Below are 18,117 nucleotides of genomic sequence, written 5' to 3'. Positions count from 1 at the left end.
TAATGTGTTTTTTTTAATCAGAAGTATTTTTATATATATTTACGCATTATATATATATATATATATATATATATATATACACTATACACACACACATATGTGTGTGTGTGTGTGTGTGTGTGTGTGTGTGTGTGTGTGTGTATGTTTGTATACATTAACGATGTCTAGGTTAAGTCTTGATGCATTTTGGTCATCGCCAGATTTGTCAGAATTTTGATTGACAGGAAGGGCTGCGTCTTCGATTACAGGGTTCGACTGTGTCAAGAGTTATTGCATATCATGTAACCATTATTTAATGACTTCCATTCATGTTTCTCTTTCTGGTACCACAGACAATCCTGTAGTCTGTTTTATAATTCCGTCGTGCTGGTCTTCACGTTTGTCTACTTTTGCAATAGGCTGGATGGCAGTGAATGGATTTCTTCTTGATTTTAATTTTCCCCAGATTGGCTTCTGATTTTAGAGCATTTGGTGTAATTTGTTTTGTATATGGATAATTACCTTAGGCATCGTTTAATTTGCTGGTTTGATACTAAGCTTTTATATAGATAAAACTCTCTCTCTCTCTCTCTCTCTCTCTCATATCCAGTGGATGGTCGATTTTAATATACACAATGTCATTCGGACTTAGGAATCAAGGGTACCCCTTGGGCACTAGGAGATGGAGAAAAATAGTCACAACGATTATGGTTTTTTTAGTGGAATATTGTAGATAAGATAAAACTCCTTTTGCTTGGAATTTTATCCTGCCCACAACTAGAATGTAGAATAGTTTGCCAAGTGCCGTTGTGGAATCTTTTCATCCCCAGATATTGAAGCGAGGGGCAAATTCATCCTTGCTGTCTACTGACGGTCCTGAACTTCAGTTGTATCGGCTTTATTTTTCTGCTCCCTCACATTTGTTTATTTATCACCTTGTCTTGTGACTTGTCTATGCAGGCTGATTTCCCTTTGAAAGTCTCTGGGGTTTATTGTCTGTTGACTCTACCCATAAAGGTTTCCATCTGATTATTTAGATAAGAAAAGAACGACTGTAATAACGCAATGATTTGTTTTAAAACTTGCTTACGACTAGTTAATGAATTTGGGTAATTCACTAGGCTCCGGTTTAGTACAGGAAAATGTTATTGAATTTCACAGACTTTCATTGCCACAAACAGAGTTAGAAGCGATGATGATGATGATCATTTGAAGTTCATTATTAAAAGTTATATACTTTTAAACAGTTTTGACTTTAGTCATCCTTTACGTTTTTACCAAGAAATGTAGAGAAGAGAAATGCATTATGAAATCAAATTGAAAGTGTGAGGTCATTATATCCGACCGCTGTTCGCGTATTTTTTCCCCTCGACCAGATGTCATGTCAACGTCATTTTTTTTCCTACACACGAGCTACTACATTTCTATTTATTTTCTATTTTGCATGCTTAAATTTTATTGTAGTTGCTTTCCTCTGTAATAAAGTGTCGAGTTGTGTATATTACATTTTTCCTTTTATGTATATTTGTTTCGATAACATTTTATGCTTGTGATAGCGATACGTGGCTAACAGGTTTTTATTGTCTTAGTGGAAAAGAAATGCATGTGGTCTTTCAGACCAAATTCTTTTTTATAGTAGCAGGTCTTTTACTGTAATAGTGGAGACATCAGTACGTTCTAGATGTTGAATGCAGTTGTCGGGGAAATCTGGATTGAAGATATGGAAGATGAGAGTCATAGTCGAAATTCCGTTCCATAAAAAAAGATAATTTATGCGAGACTAAGATTATTGATGTTTGGAAGGTGAATCTACTAATTTATTTTTTTTAATGACGGATCTCTTCTTTCTTTAGTTCATATCTTATGTAGCCTCTTTCAAATGAGCACTATATTCTTTGGAAGATTGACTTTCAAGTAGGCTCGTTCCTTATGAACAGGGGTTTATCTTCAGAATAATAATAATAATAATAATAATAAAATTAATAATAATAATAATAATAATAATAATAATAATGATAAGATAATAATAATAATAATAATAATAATAATAATAATAATAATAATAATAATAATAATAATAGTTGTAGGTAGGTAAATGCATTCGTAGATGAGAAAGGATACAGAAACAGAAAACTATTCGCAGTGTCAGAAAATGCTGCATAAAAATAGTAATTGATCTATAGGCGAAGATTAAAACAATAGCTGAAGAATATTCATGCATGCCTGAAGATTGATGTAGTAATAAACGTACAATTTTGAAAGAAGGCAGGCTAAATAATAGAAGAAACTGCTAGGTATAATTCATGCGTTTTAAGCTAAGGTCAGTCATTGGGTTATGCGTCCCATCAATACGAACGTTCCGGAATGTAAAGTAGAAGGCAAACGCCATTGTAAACACCAAAGGTCTTTAGAATTTGGTAAACACACTCCACGGAACTCCTTTACATACCATTACCATTCTCCCTTCGGGGGAGAACACCCTGTAATTTCCTCCACGAAGAGGGCCAATAAACAGTCGCCATCACAATAGGCTTAGCTCTTTTTATCGGAATGTTTAGGAAGCTATCACTTCACAATGGCTCGAGTCATCTTTATTGGTTAAGCTGTAAGGGCGCATTTGCAGTTGGGGTCTCTCTTTTGAGTGTTTTGGGTTTGAAGTTTGAGTTTTTTTTTTTCGCTCGTTTTTTTCAGTTTGAAGTTCATCGATATCATGCTCGAAGAGTCTCTCTCTCTCTCTCTCTCTCTCTCTCTCTCTCTCTCTCTCTCTCTCTCTCTCATATTTTTAGCTTCTTTCTTTTTTTGAGGCACAGAAATGAGTGTAGAAGTCTGTGAGAGAGAGAGAGAGAGAGAGAGAGAGAGAGAGAGGATATCCTTTTCTTAAATTTGACATATTCAAAGATTTTCAACATATGTCGATCTCTGTGTCAGATAAAGTAAATTACATCAAATCTGAATTAAAGGAAATCAAATAGTGGACTGACAATTTACTCAATTAGTCTTCAAGAGAACGATTTACCTAGTTAAATCAAATCGTTCTTTCCTATGCAGAGCCGTATGAAGTGAGCAGTCCAGTGCTCTTATGTAGCCCAGCCTCGATGGAAACATTAAGAAAGTTGTAAGTCAAACGGAAGCGAAAGGGCAGCTTCTTGAAAGAAGGGAAGGGTAATTTTGTATGACTCGGCGTATCTTGCCCGAGGAGCTTTCCAAGCTGTAACGGATTGAAAGAAAGTTGTGAAGGATCGTCGTAGCAGCTGCAGTAAAAATAATTATATATATATATATATATATATATATATATATATATATATATATATATATATATATATTATTATTACTAGTGCCAGTTTTCCTAATTTAGCGCTTAAGCTCGTAAAACTCTGAAAGGCAACTCTGGTAACGTCTTGATATTAGCCAATTTAATGTCACTGATAATATTATTAGAATCTGTTGCAATTTTTATTCATCTGTTGCGGGAATGTTATTTGTGAGAATTATCAAGTTATCGTGTTTATGCCAATATTCGTTGTAGCCTAGCCTTTCAATCTTTGCCGCTACGAAAGTCATCAATGAAAAGGGTTCTTGAGTCGAATTAATTTTCAGGAAAGAGAGAGAGAGAGAGAGAGAGAGAGAGAGAGAGAGAGAGAGAGAGAGAGAGATGCCGTTATCATCCTTTGTGTAGCTATTCAGTTCGGGGCGTCCCTTGGGCGATGGCTGTTTGTCAAAGGACCTCCGCTCTATTCAGGTGCTAAGAGGAATGCACGGAGATGTGCTTGCTCGTGTCACTTGATGGGGAGTGTATGATATTGTGACAGTCGATGCTGTGTAGCAACTGTTGCCATGGTTTCAAGAGGTTATTGTTTCATGACACCAGGGAGGGTGCTGCAGCAATGTGTCGTTTTCGAGCATGCGTTTGAAATAAATCCACAGTTATGTATCTGTACAAATATATTTAAAGATAAAACTATACAGAGAGATTTCGGGAATCTACACGATTCCCCTGGAGATTGAAAAGGGGGAATCGTACCGATTCACGAAAGCTGTTTAGATTTATTGTTATATTTTGTACAGAACTCGGCTGTGGATTGGTTTCTCCTCACGCTGTTATGATTATCTTTTAATTAGGTTCAGTGCAACTCAGTTTGCTATGTTAGATTCACATCAACCGTGCATCTGATGTCTAGGCCAGTCCCTTACGACGCTCCTCATTGGCTGTTGATAAGCCAGTCACAGGGCTGGAAACTCTCAGTCTCTCTCGAGAGTTCACATAGGCAGGATGTATGTTCCACCTCTCCTGAGGGATACGTCAATCAGGAGCGTCGTAAGGGACTGGCCTAGACATCAAATACACGGTTGATGTGAATCTACTATAGGAGTTTCATCTTGGCTACAACTAAAATGTGGAATAGTTTACTTAGCAGTTGTGGAATATCCTGACCTCCAAATGTTTAAGGCTTTAAGCTGTGAGCAAATTCATTCCTGCCTTCTGCTGACGTCACCTGAATTTCGGGTGTATTGGTATCATTTTCCCTTCCCCTTACTTATTTATTTATGTCACCTCTTCCTATAACGTATTCCCCGCTGCTGGCTGATTTCCCTTTGGAACCCTCGAGGGTTTAAAGTCTGTTAACTCGGTCCATGAGGGTTTTAGTTGAAACGTTAAAGAAAGAAGAAATCTATTCCTGCTCGGTTGAGAGGCAGAAAATGACTATAGTAAAATTGTAATAATTATAATAGTTATAGCTTCAGTTTCAGCAATAGTTATGGTGGTGATAATCATACTTAAAAAAACTCATTATTTCATGAAGACGCCATTTCATGAGCGAGAAGTAATGATAATAGCCGCAATTAACACCACGGTTGGTGATGGTGATGAATTTAGGTGCGTTTCCCAAAGGAAGCTCTGCATAAGAGAGAGAGAGAGAGAGAGAGAGAGAGAGAGAGAGAGAGAGGTTACTGGTTCCATCAAAGTTTTGTCAGTATTTTTTCAAGAATAATGTCTGCTATAAAAAATATTTACTTTGCTCTGGTGTCTGTCTGGATGTTCTTATAATTATCTGATTTTTTCTTTCCAGGTGAGTTTCCAGGGGCAGAGAAGTGAACATATTCGCAGAAGTAAACGCAAGTATCCTTTAAAAATGATTTAAGCGGCCCAGTGGCGTGGTCGGTATGGTTTTGGCGTGCCATCTCAGGCATTCCAGTGAGGGGTCAGTGATGTGTATTTCTGGTGATAGAAGTTCACTCTCGACGTGGTTCGGAAGTCACGTAAAGCAGTTGGTCCCGTTGCTGAATAACCACAGGTTCCATGCAACGTAGAAACACTATACAAACGAACAAACAAAAGTGATTTTGCTCGGAATTTTAAAGTAAAAGTTAGCTTATAGAAATATGCAACTTGATAGTCCTTGTCTTTCTTGCTTAACATAACGTAGTTGCATGCCGAAATAATTGGTCGAGATACTCAAAGTCGCGGCCTTACATTTATGTTTTTCTTAATGAAAATTAGGTTGTTTACGAAAACAATTTTTTTGGGGGGTTAGCCAAACGACTCGGTACCACGCTCTTGCAATTAGGCTTTAGGTAAGTCGCGTGAGTTCTCTCTGCTGCTATTAATGCCGCGGGTTATTTCAGGTGCCACGTTTACTTACGTTAAGCAGGTGGTGACCATAATGACATTATACCTTGGCTGGTGCTGTTGCCATTACACCAAGGTCTTCGGTCTTCGGCATTCTTTGTATCTTTTCTGTTATTCTCGAGCGCATTTGTGTTTCTTATTTTTATTTGCTTATTTCATATAGTTTGTTAGTACTGCATGCATTTTTAGTTCCACTTTCCTCTTTGCTTATATTCTGGACCCATTTTGTGATATTCTGTGCAACATTGCGAAGTTCAAGGGGTTTTAGTTATTCCACAATAATATATGCACAGGACGGATAGGAATATTCAGTACTTGCCATTGGCTGTAAAAGCATTCATTGGTATTGCCTTATTGTGGACTGTAGGGTTAAAGGCTGAGCGTCCTCCCTTTCAAAGTAAAGGCGCAGTGTAGATTCCATATCTGTTCCGGCAGAAGCTACAGTGGCTCCATGCTTTAGTGGTCCTGATCCAATTTGCTGAGGAACGAGAAGTTCTACCAGAGGACAAGGTCAGCTTATATCGATTGTGTTTTTCCTAAAGAGGGATTTTTCTGATTTAATTTGCCGATGAAGAGGGAGGTTGTTTCACCTACGGGGGCGGGGGTGAAGGAAAGCCCTTTTAGCAACTGCCGATCTTCACAGATCTTGCTCAGGGATGGGCCCCAAAGGCTTATAAGTCACTCGTTTGTAAGGGGATCAGTAACCACTATGCTCCACACAACCCCCCCCCCCCCCCCAACCCCCACCACACACACACTCACCAGGAGCAGTAATGTATGATGGAGCTATTCATTTATTGTTCTGACGAAGCGTTCAAAGAAGCGTCCGCTCGGAAACGAAGCGTAACCCGTTTATTGTCACCGAGTGCTGTCGGGTCTGAAGCTCTTTTGATAAGGTGCGTCGTCGTCGCCTGGCAAGCTTTCCCCTTCATTGTGTGCGCGTCTCGTTTTTGTTTCCCTCTCTGGATGCGTAACCGGAAACTATTTTACTTTTTGCTTTATTGTGCTCGGCCTTATGTGCTCTCTCTCTCTCTCTCTCTCTCTCTCTCTTTCTTCAACACCTTGGCATTATCGAAACGTAGCAGTTCCTTTTGCATCTTTGCTTATGCATATATATTGCCGTTAGTATATCTAATTCAGACTATTTAATACAGTGTGAGTATATTATTTCTGCTGAGTGTGTACACAACTGTCCCCTTTTTTAATCTACATTATTCATTTATTGTATATTTTCATCACTTATAAGCTCCGAATTCTGTATTTCTTCTTGAAGCCTGTTTGGTAATTCTAAAGAATGACTTCGCACGGACTGCAAGGAACGTAACCGCGAGTACGACGTCCACTAGGGATTGGGGCGTCCAATGTATCTCGCCGTGTTTAGTACTAGCCCCTGGGTGTTAATTACAGTCGACCGCCCAAAAACAACGGTAAATTCTTAATAAGCAACCGAATACTATATGAAACTGTAATTTCCAAAGAAATACCCGACGCGGAGTTATTATTAAGATTTACCGCCTGTTTTTTTACCGTGGCTACCTTCGGAACTACTATATCTCTTCACTGTCTGAAGTGCTGAATGGCTGGAAATACCACCAGTGATTGGCTTTAGGTCTGTAACAATGATATATAAGCAGGTTGCTTTGGCAGCTCCCTGAAATCATAATGCATTCAGTTAACGATTCATTTACCTTTTTTACGAACGACAAACAAACTACTTTATGCATGTTTGCGTACTGATCCCCCCCGACTATCGATGATAGCGTGACTGATGTCATTGTTAACGTGCATAGCAGTATCGTAAGTAGATAAGCATTGTACCTTAATGATGGTAACATTTAGGTTAATTGGGGTTGGGGAATGGCGCTTTCCAATACTACTGTGTTCCTCCTCAACTGTGTACACATCAGCTTAATCACATACATACATATACTATACATACATACATACATACATACACTTGTATTTCATAAACGTGTGAGAACAGTCAAATTACTGACTATTTTAAACAATTTATTATTGGTTTTTTAACCTTTAACGGGTATTTTCCACTATTTTTGCTTTTTCAGTTTACTGTATAAGAAAACTACTGTGCCGACTTTGTCCGTCCACCCTCAGATATAAAAAACGACAGAGGCTACAGGGCTGCAAATTGGTATTTTGATCATCCACCCTCTAATCATCAAACATACCAAATTGCAACCCTCTAGCCTCAGTAGCTTTTATTTTATTTAAGGTTAAATTTAGCTATGGATTGTGCATCTGGCAGCGCTTTCTGGAGCCATTGGAAGCACCCTCACTCTACGCATCTCTTGAGTAACTGAAGAGCTGCCGGTTGATGGTTTTGTACAGCTCATGCGTTGTACAGTTAACTCGATTGCGCTGAAGAAACTTCGGCGCAATTTTTACTTGTTAGGAAGAAACAAATGCTACAGTATTGTGCAGGAAGAAATCATCTCTATGGTGTATTGTTACTCTTCTGTCTTTCCATTTTAACCGGTCTTCTTTCAAGTTCTCCTATGCCTCACAAGGGACAGTTAACAGTTATCCCATATTGAAGGTTTCAGTGTGTAATTCATCGAATGCCCTTGTTGCAGACTTTCAGGGAGTGCTGCAGACTACAAGGAGACTACAAGGATCTTGTCTAGCCTAAAGTGTGATAGGGCCTGAAACTATTTATAACTGAATTAAAATGACCAGTTAAACGTGACAAATTCCTGTTTATTCTTTGGTTATGTTCATTTATATGGACAACAGAACTCAGCTATTTCCAACCATATAAATGAAAATAACCATAAAATAAACTGGAATTTGTCTCGTATAATTTATAGCAGCAACTGCCGGTACAAGGGTCAAATGATGGAATCGGCCTTAATAAAAGAGAGGGAGGTAATGAACATCTCAAAAGGAGCATGGGATTCAGATGTGATCGACAAAGTTTTCATTCAACCAACGCTTAAGAAGATTAAAGGAAGATTATCAGCGGGGGTGACCTAAATTGGCTTACCTGTAGATGGATCTCTTGGTATAAATACCACCTTTTCTGTAAACTTTTCTCATTCATATACCTGAAGAGAGAGACAGCAGTCTCTGAAATATAGTACTTTTCTCTCTAGATTTTGGTGTTTTTATGGGCTCCTTTTATTAGATGGAATTCTGTTGTAACAGGACATTTTTACCAGTCATATATATATATATTTATTATAACTATATATATATTATATATGTCTATATTTTGGTGTTTTTATGTCTCCTTTTATTAGATGGAATTCTGTTGTAACAGGACATTTTTACCAGTCATATATATATATATATATATATATATATATATATATATGTATATATGTATGTATGTGTGTGTGTGTGTGATTATGTATGTATGTATCTTTCTATGTACACGCACAAAAACACATAGTATATATATATATGTATATGTATATATGTATATATATATATATATATATATATATATATATATATATATATATAGAGAGAGAGAGAGAGAGAGAGAGAGAGAGAGAGAGAGAGAGAGAAATAGTAAAGTTACTTTTTCTGATCCTCAAAACGGGAAGAAAAAACCCTATTGTTAAAAACCTGACCTGTTTAGAGAGAGAGAGAGAGATGTGGGGGCTAAGGGTAGGGGGGTTGCAAAACCGTAAAATGTCAGGAGAGGTCTTGGGGTCATGCCACCCCTTAGCGGTTTAGTTCCCGTCGGAATACCACAAACAGGCGGCGGGCGTTGCTGGTGCTGGAGGAGAAGAAGGGTGGACTTGCTCGGGTAGCTAGTTGGGTGAGGCTTCTGGCTGGCTGGCTGGCTGTCTCATCTGGTTTCGGGAGAGAAATGAGATAATAGTTTCTCTCTCTCTCTCTCTTCCCCCCCTCCCCCCCCCTCTCTCTCTCTTTCTCTCTATCTATCTTGTTTGGGTGTTTTTTTTTAGGTGGAGCTTTCTTGTTTATTGTTTTTTTGGTGAACATTTGTAATATTAATGTGGTTTTAATAGAGCGCTCTCTCTCTCTCTCTCTCTCTCTCTCTCTCTCTCTCTCTCTCTCTCTCTCTCTTATTTAGGCGTTGTTTAGGTTGAACTGTCTTGTTTATTCTTTTGGTATAATTATTTGTAATAATAATATGGTTTGGGAGGTAAATGAGATAATATGCGTTCTCTCTCTCTCTCTCTCTGAGTGTTTAGGTAGAGCTGTCCGGTTTACTCTTTTGGTGATAAAATTGTGCTGGCAAAAGTAACATGTAAGATTTTGCCGATATATTCAACACAGGGGCGCGACGCATTTCGTTTTATGTCATCGCTGTAAAAATGGTTCAAAATGAGTGGTAATTATGAACGTGTATACTTCATTTAATAATCATGATGCTTATCAGGGATATTGTTTGAAGTGTTTGGGAGAGAATTAAAAGTACGAGGCACAAGGAAGAGAGAGCGAAAGATATTGAAATTCTCGCAAGTTTATTAGAAAAGTTTTTTTTTTTTTTTTTGTGGGGGCGGGGGGGAGGGGGGGGGTTAGGGGGGGGGTTCTGGCTGGTGGGTTTCGGAGTAAGAGGGGTCGTGCAGAATACCAAATATTCGCCTGACCTTCCCGATGCATCATTCATTGTCACTTGTGGGATGTCTCGCGAGACAGGCTGTTGACATTCGCTTTCGGATTTGTCTTATACTAAGCTTTGTTTTGTTATTTCATTGAAGGTCTTAATGACCGGCATTACAGAAAATAATCATTCAAAGTTAGCACTTTTGTAAAACTTACTAGTAACTACTTCTATACTACTATTACTACTTCTAAGAATAACACTAGTAATAGTAATAGTATAGCTTTAGTCGAAGTTTTATGAATCTCATATTTTCATTCCTATTTCCTGTTCCTGTGTATTTTGCTTCTTTATAGAACAGATTAAGATTTCATGACGTGTAATAAATATTCTTCGTGACAAATTAAGTCTTCATTCATGTTTGGATTTTGAGCGGTTTTCGTTGTAAAAGGGTGGCTGCAGAGAAAAATAAAACGGTTGACATTTTCACATTTATTCTCTGACAAATGAATTAAGGCTGTATTATTCATATTTTGGTTATTATTGTCTCTCAGTCCCACACGACGGATGAAAGGAGGTAAAGATCATTGTCTAATAAAAATCTAAGTTCTAATGAAACTGGAAACTACCTTTAGCAGTCTGACGCATGATGTTTTTTTTTTTTTTTTTTTTTTTTTTTTCCTAAACAATCGTTTATTTTTTTAGCATGTCATTAATATAATTATTGCTGATGTTTTATCGCTGTGAATGTTTATACCAAATATTGCTAATGAACTCTGCTCACATTTTATTAATAAAAGACAATTGAATAAAATTAATTAAAAGACGATTAATTCTGTTTTGAAACTCCGACGAACTTTTAAATGAGTTGTTATTTGAATAATCTATTTTATATTATATTCGCAATCTCATTGTGGAAGCACCTGACAGTAATAACGGTAATTACACTTCCATGTAGGAGATAAATTAGTGTAATTCCCACTGGCATGAAATATCTTTATTTGAAAATGGCGGACTCCGGTCATCCAAACATACTCTACCAGTTTCTGAGAAGTAGAATATATTTCACTGTAATTTATAACGACCATTACATTCTCTTTTTGAAACTGGTCTTCCTTGTCGTAGTCTAATAATAATTTGGCACGAGGCAATAATTATATGCAGCGGCTGGAACAAATTGCCTCTCCGCCACCCTTCCCTCTCCCCTTGGAAAAAAAAAAATAAAACTCCGCTTTAAGTACTTAACGTAATGGCGAGCACAGAACTCATTTTGCGAGGATTTCTTGCATGCAATTTCTTCGCCGGTCAGTGATGTCAAATGTTTCGGTTTCGGATTTTGATGCTTGCAAGTTTTCCGGACATAAATCGGTAGTCACATCTCGCGACAGATGATGTGTTTGTTTATTTTTAATTTAGTATTTTGCTTATGTATTTATTTTAATTTAGTAAATTTTTGTTTTATTTATTTTTAATAAAGTATTTTTCTCTCCATCTCCTAATGTGGAATTCCATACTTTCTTCTACACTGAAGGTTTTATCCACTTAAAGAACGCTACCACATTATAGATCCATTTTTACATTACTCATTTTCTATAGCGCATGCTGATGATCTCAAGCTAGTGACAGTCACTGTAATTAAGAAAACTTGAAGGATTCAAATGCGTTCTGTTGTTGTGAGTTGCTCCATTTGTTCTCATGAATCAAAATAATTGAGAAGTAAACGTTAAATGAGGAGAAACGAAAGCTCGGGAGATTTTTAATTACCGGCTCAGCCGCGTACCGTAATTGTTGTGGCGATCTCCGGATCCTGTCATTAAGGACGGCAATTAAGTTTCCCCCTTGTTAATGCAATCACAGCTGCGCAGTTTGGCGCCATTTGCGCTGCTCGACAAACGCATTTGGCGTCAAAGGGTATTATTGAACGCGTGTAAAAGCTTCACAAACATGCTTCTAATATGAAGTGGAAGCACCAGGGCAAACTATTTTGTTACTGTAACGGGTGGCTTCAGGGTGTGTTCATTTTCCGGTTTTCAGTTAAATCTCCTTTAGTTGAGGTTGTTTACCAGTTGCGTTCTTTGCGATGACTGCAGTACATTACAGTCAAATAACCACCAACTCCCAAACTCGGTGCTTAGGCCAGACCAAGTCTTTCCTCTCTGATGGATGGATCATGGGTTTGTCTCTCAGTCAAAGGGACTGTGTATGGTTCTGTGATGATTTTTTTGATTATTTTCACATGGAACATTCTACAAGACCATGAACTCGCAAAAAGAAAGAGCAGAGAGATTAACAGGTGGACAGTAGTAGCGCTGAATGGAGCCAAAAAGTGATCAGCGAACAAGGTTTGGCATGATCTTGAATCGGCTATAATTTTGGATATGATGTTGCTTGGGAAAAGTCGCACTTTCAGTTCAGATGATGCCCAAGTATGCATTTTGATGCGGAAGTGATGCCCAAGTATGCATTTTGATGCGGAAGTGATGCCCAAGTATGCATTTTGATGCGGAAGTGATGCCCAAGTATGCATTTTGATGCGGAAGTAAACTTATAAATTTTAGGGTTTGTAATAATACTAGAATACAGTTTTCTAAAGGTCTAGTGACAGTCAACACGAATTCGTGGAAGGTATAGTTCGATGCTTAATGGCGCCCTGTTTGCTTCTGGGACTCATCTTGACCTATTAGCACAGGCACTAAACCGCTGACGTTTGTTACATGCTTGAGAAGTGCTTGGCATTTTGTGTGGCAGGTCCTTCAACCAGGCCTGTGCAACCTGCGGCCCGCAAGACTTTTCAGTGCGGCCCGACCCTTAAGAAATAAATATCGTACAGTGCGGCCTTTGGGGTCAACTGCCAAGCTGAAAATTCACTAAACCCTAATTACTTAAATTCCTAAAACTCTCGTTTCGTAGAACTGTCATAGTTCATAGGAGGATTTTTTTTTAAAATGTAGTATTATGTATTAAATCTTCATGCCTTGTGAAGCCTTTTTGTAACTACAGAATGTTTTTCATAATTAAGAAATACAAGACTAATTTTGCAGTTGGTTTTTTTTTTTTTACTGACGTCCCTCCATAACTTTGAGATACTTCACTATACTCTCTTTTTTTTCCATCTGTCCATCCGCCTGTGGTGTTTGCGTCCCGGGCTTTAGATAGTTACATTCAGCTTACATTCAACGATTATAATAATATCCTATTTCGAATATCAACGGTGTAATTCGCATACAGTAAATTGTTAAAACACTTTTCAGTTGCAAATGTACACGCAGATATCCTTTTATTTACCTCAAACTTACACAGCATAACTATCTAAAGCCCGGGACGCTGTGTTACCATACCCAAACACCACAGGCGGGTGGACAGATGGAAAAAAAAACAGAATATAGTGGCCCTTCATTTGAAAACGTTGCACACCACGGCCTTAAATCTTGCTGAAACCTCCCTCCTCATAAAGTTTATTTAAATATATGTCATTCCTTTTATAAGAAATTTTACGTTGACATAAACGAATATATTCTTATTATTTTCAAATTACTTTTAGGTTGAATGATAGATCAAAGAATTGAGTTTTCTGTACCCTAATGTTTTCGAATTGAGAGAATAGTCGTAAATTATTTACATTGGAAGATGTTTTTATGAACATATGAGATGACAGTTTCAACCCAAGAAACATTTAATTACCATTAGAAATAGTTCATATTTAACCTGGAATCTTGAAGATATGATGTATGCTTATCAAATATTTTTCAGGTTCTAATTATAATTCATGTATTGTCATTATCAGTAATCTGTGAAATAGGAGGATGTAAGTTTAGCGCACGATATATGTGTACATGTATACATTCATAGCACACACACACACATATATATATATGTGTGTATATATATATATATCATATAATATATATATATATATATATAGTATATACATACATACAATATGTTTAGGTACTCACTCGCTCACAAAGCCGATGATCCTCTGATCGAATACATCAAGTGTCATTGGGTTAGGTCAGCACTTACATGGTAAGTAATAGTTAAAAATAAAAAACAGGAATGTAGCACCTTTTATTGCTATATGAGTGGGTCTCTGAGGTTATAGGAAAATAGATATTTTTATGCTAACCGAATCTTCCTTCATACACACGTAAGTGCTTACAAATGTAGCTGTAAATATTATTGGCATATACGTAATAGCCAATGCCGAAAACTGACGTCAGGTGTAATATGTAATATTATGCACTGAAATCCCCATTTAAATGAGAAAGAATTAAATTTGAAAAACGGGATTCCTTTGTTACCGCAATGGGAAATTATACGGTTCAGACAAACTACAGTCCGACAAAAAATCTTGACGGTGTTTCGTTCCATTTACAAAGGTGAAAATAATGGAAGAAAGAAGAAGAGTTATTATTAAAGTCTAAAGGTCTTTGCGTGTGCGCGCACGCGCAGGAGTTTTCCAAATTATGATACAAATAACTGATACTCTTACTGACAAGGGGACTTGTCTTCTATGTTGATAGAGTTTTTTTCCGAGCTTTTAACTCTGTTGATAGAGTTTTTTCAGCTTTTAACTCTGTGTAGTTTTTTTTTTTTCAGCTCTTAACTCTGTAGATAGAGTTTTGTTTCCAGCTTTTAACATATCCCATTTTTTTTTTTTTTATTTAATAACTGAATTTTTTTTTATTATACCTACTGCATACGTATATATTTTTTATTCCCTATTATTATTAGACCGGGGAATTGCTGTCTTAGTAATTAGTATCTACCTATACAACCCGCAGTTATAGTTATATCGATAAAAGCAAGTCTGTATTTTTAATCGATTTGAAAAAGTTTCACCCAGGTGAAAGTGAAGAAAAGAAAAACGTAAGTAATTTAATGGATGTTGCAGCGAAAGCTGAACGATATTTTTGACACCTCAAATACCTTCACCAAGGGAAACCAAATTAAAGACGACCATGAGAAAATTTCTTTCGCGATGAACTGGTAATTTTATAATAGGGGTTTCAGTTTCTTAGAGAAAGCTGTGTTGGCTTCATTTTTATGTTTCAGTGGGAAATGGTATAGATTCCATGAGCAGTGAGAGTTATTGTATATTTATCTCGTATGAATGAATGTGTGTGTATATATATACACACATATACATACATACATACATATATAAATATATATATATATATATATATATATTATAATATATATATATATATATATATATAAATATATATAATATAATGGTCTGTTCTGAGTCTGTTTGTAATCATGTATATTCATTGGATGGCTCTTTTTTAAGGGATAATCAGTGGTAGAAAGCAGTCAAATGAGTATGTAGTCAGATATGACAAAACATTTCATGGATGATAGATAAGGGCCATTTTCTTCCTGGTAGGAGGAATTTTGTTGGTCTAAACTCATTTATTTTCGACTGCCGTGACATGGTTTGCCTTTGTGTCGCCCATAAACATTCATTTTTTCTTATGGAACTTGAAAAATCCAAGGATAATTTAGAATAGAGATGAATTAGATACCAAGGTCATTGTCATTCTGGAAAAAGAAATATCTAAGACGACAGACGGGAAATTTCAAATTAGGTTGTAGTGCTTATGTTTTCGGTTTCTAAAGTAATTATGAGAGACTAGGAAATATGAAAGGAAAAGGTAATATATATATATATATATATATATATATATATACATATATTATATATATATATATATATATATATATATATATATATATAATATATATGATTGGTAAAAATGTTCTGTTATAACCGAATTCCATCTAATAAAACGAGCCCATAAAACGCCAAAATATAGAAAGAAAGTACTATATTTCAAAGACTGCTGTCATTCTCTCTACAAGTTTTTTATGGGCTCATTATATATATATATATATATATATATATATATATATATATATATATATATATATATACACATACACACACTTATATACGTACATACGTACATACTCACATACACTACATTTACATAAACCAGCCGCTCTCTCTCTCTCTCTCTCTCTCTCTCTCTCTCTCTCTCTCTCTCTCTCTCTCTCTCTCTGCGGAAGTTGCGGCCTGGACCAAGGGAGAGAAGCAAATAGTAGGCAATTAGCGAATAATTGCAGAGATTGTGAATATCATTATTACGTTTCCCCACCAGAAGACATATCAATGTTTCAGTGGATATAAATCACTTGGGGTAAAAGTCACGTTGGTTTTGCAACAAAGGAAACTGATTTCGGTCGTCAGATATTCAGTTATAATGAAAGCTACAATGGTTTGGTGATGATGATGATGATGATGATGATGATGGGGATTTTGAGGGTCGTAATGATACCGGACATGCTGTTTTGGTTTTATTATTGATTAAGCTGCGGTTATTAGGAAAGTTCTAATTATTAATAATTGTGAAAATAGAAATAATGATAATTATTATTATCACTTTTGTTGCTGTTGTTAATGTTAGAGGGTTTAACATTAATGATTATTGTAATAATAGAAATAATGATTATAATTATCATTATTATTCCTGTTGTTGTTATTGTTTAGTACATGAACTTGCGCTGTATCAACAAAGGTTTTCGTCTGCTCATCCTGCCTTAGTCCGTCCTGCGGTACATTTGATGTTAGGTGTTATATTTGCACTTTCGACCTTTTTGAGACCAAGGATTCGCTCTGGTTTTGCTTGCTGCACTTTTTCTGTTGAGAGGGAATTGATTTTATTCGCATTTATGGACCATTCTTGTTGTTGGAAGTCGCCTCCATATCGTGTTGGTTTTGGTGTATTATATATTGATTGGTTTTGCTTTTTTTTTTTTTTTTTTTTTTTTTTTTTTTTTTTTTTTTTTTACATATGGAGCATTTTCTTATTTTATTGGTTTTGTCTTTTATTTTCGTAAGGAGCATTTTCTATGTTGATTGGTTTTCTATTTCAAATGGAGCATTTTCTTTGTTGATTGGTTTTCTATTTCAAATGGAGCATTTTCTTTGTCGATTGGTTTTGTCTTTTATTTTCATTAGGAGCATTTTTTGTTGATTGGTTTTCCTTCATTAGTAGCATTTTTTATGTTGATCGGTTTCGTCTTTTATTTTCATAAGGAGCATTTTCTATGTTGACTGGTTTTTCTATTTCAAATGGGCATTTTCTTTGTTAATTGGTTTTGTCTTTTATTTTCATTATGAACATTTTCTGTTGATTGGTTTTCTTTTATTTCAGTAGAAGCATTTTCTATGTTGATTTGTTTTGTCTTTTATTTTCATAAGGAGCATTTTCTGTTGATTGGTTTTCTTTTATTTCATTAGGAGCATATTCTATGTTGGTTGGTTTTGTCTTTGATTTTCATAAGGATCATTTTCTGTGTTGACTCGTTTTGTCTTTTATTGTCAAAAGAAGCATTTTCATTTGTAAAAACTTTTTGATATTGGGAGGGTCTTTTATTTTCTTATAAAATATTGTGGTTGTTTGTTACTGTAGCAGCATGAAATAAATGTATTTTATTTAGTCTTTGAATACCTTTGCAACTCACGTCTACTTTACTTTGATTACGAGCGAAGCGAAGTCATTACTGGAAACAGACTCATTTCTGGCGCCCCTTACGATATTTAAATGCTAGTATCTCCCAAAGTATTCAAGGTAAAAGAAAAGTTCTTTTGGCAGATAAAACCTTTCGTCTTTAAATTTCATCCCATGTAAAAATTATTTTTAAAGTAACACAAATTCACAATTAAACGATGTTTTAATGATTGCATGATACTTTTCTCAAAATTGACGATTTCAGGACCAAATTCGATAGATTTCTCGAATACTAGGCCTAGTTAAGCAATGTCTTCTCACCTCCTATGATTTAACTTGAAGCTTCGAGAGTTGTCGCCTTTAGGTTCGCCCTACTGGTTTATTCATTTTAACTTCCTATATTATTAGAATAAATTTCATTATTTATCTTTATTATCAATATTTAATAT

The sequence above is a fragment of the Macrobrachium nipponense genome, chromosome 23, assembly GCF_015104395.2.
Source record: "Macrobrachium nipponense isolate FS-2020 chromosome 23, ASM1510439v2, whole genome shotgun sequence".
In the NCBI taxonomy this organism is placed as follows: Eukaryota; Metazoa; Arthropoda; class Malacostraca; order Decapoda; family Palaemonidae; genus Macrobrachium; species Macrobrachium nipponense.
This window is presented reverse-complemented; position numbering follows the sequence as displayed.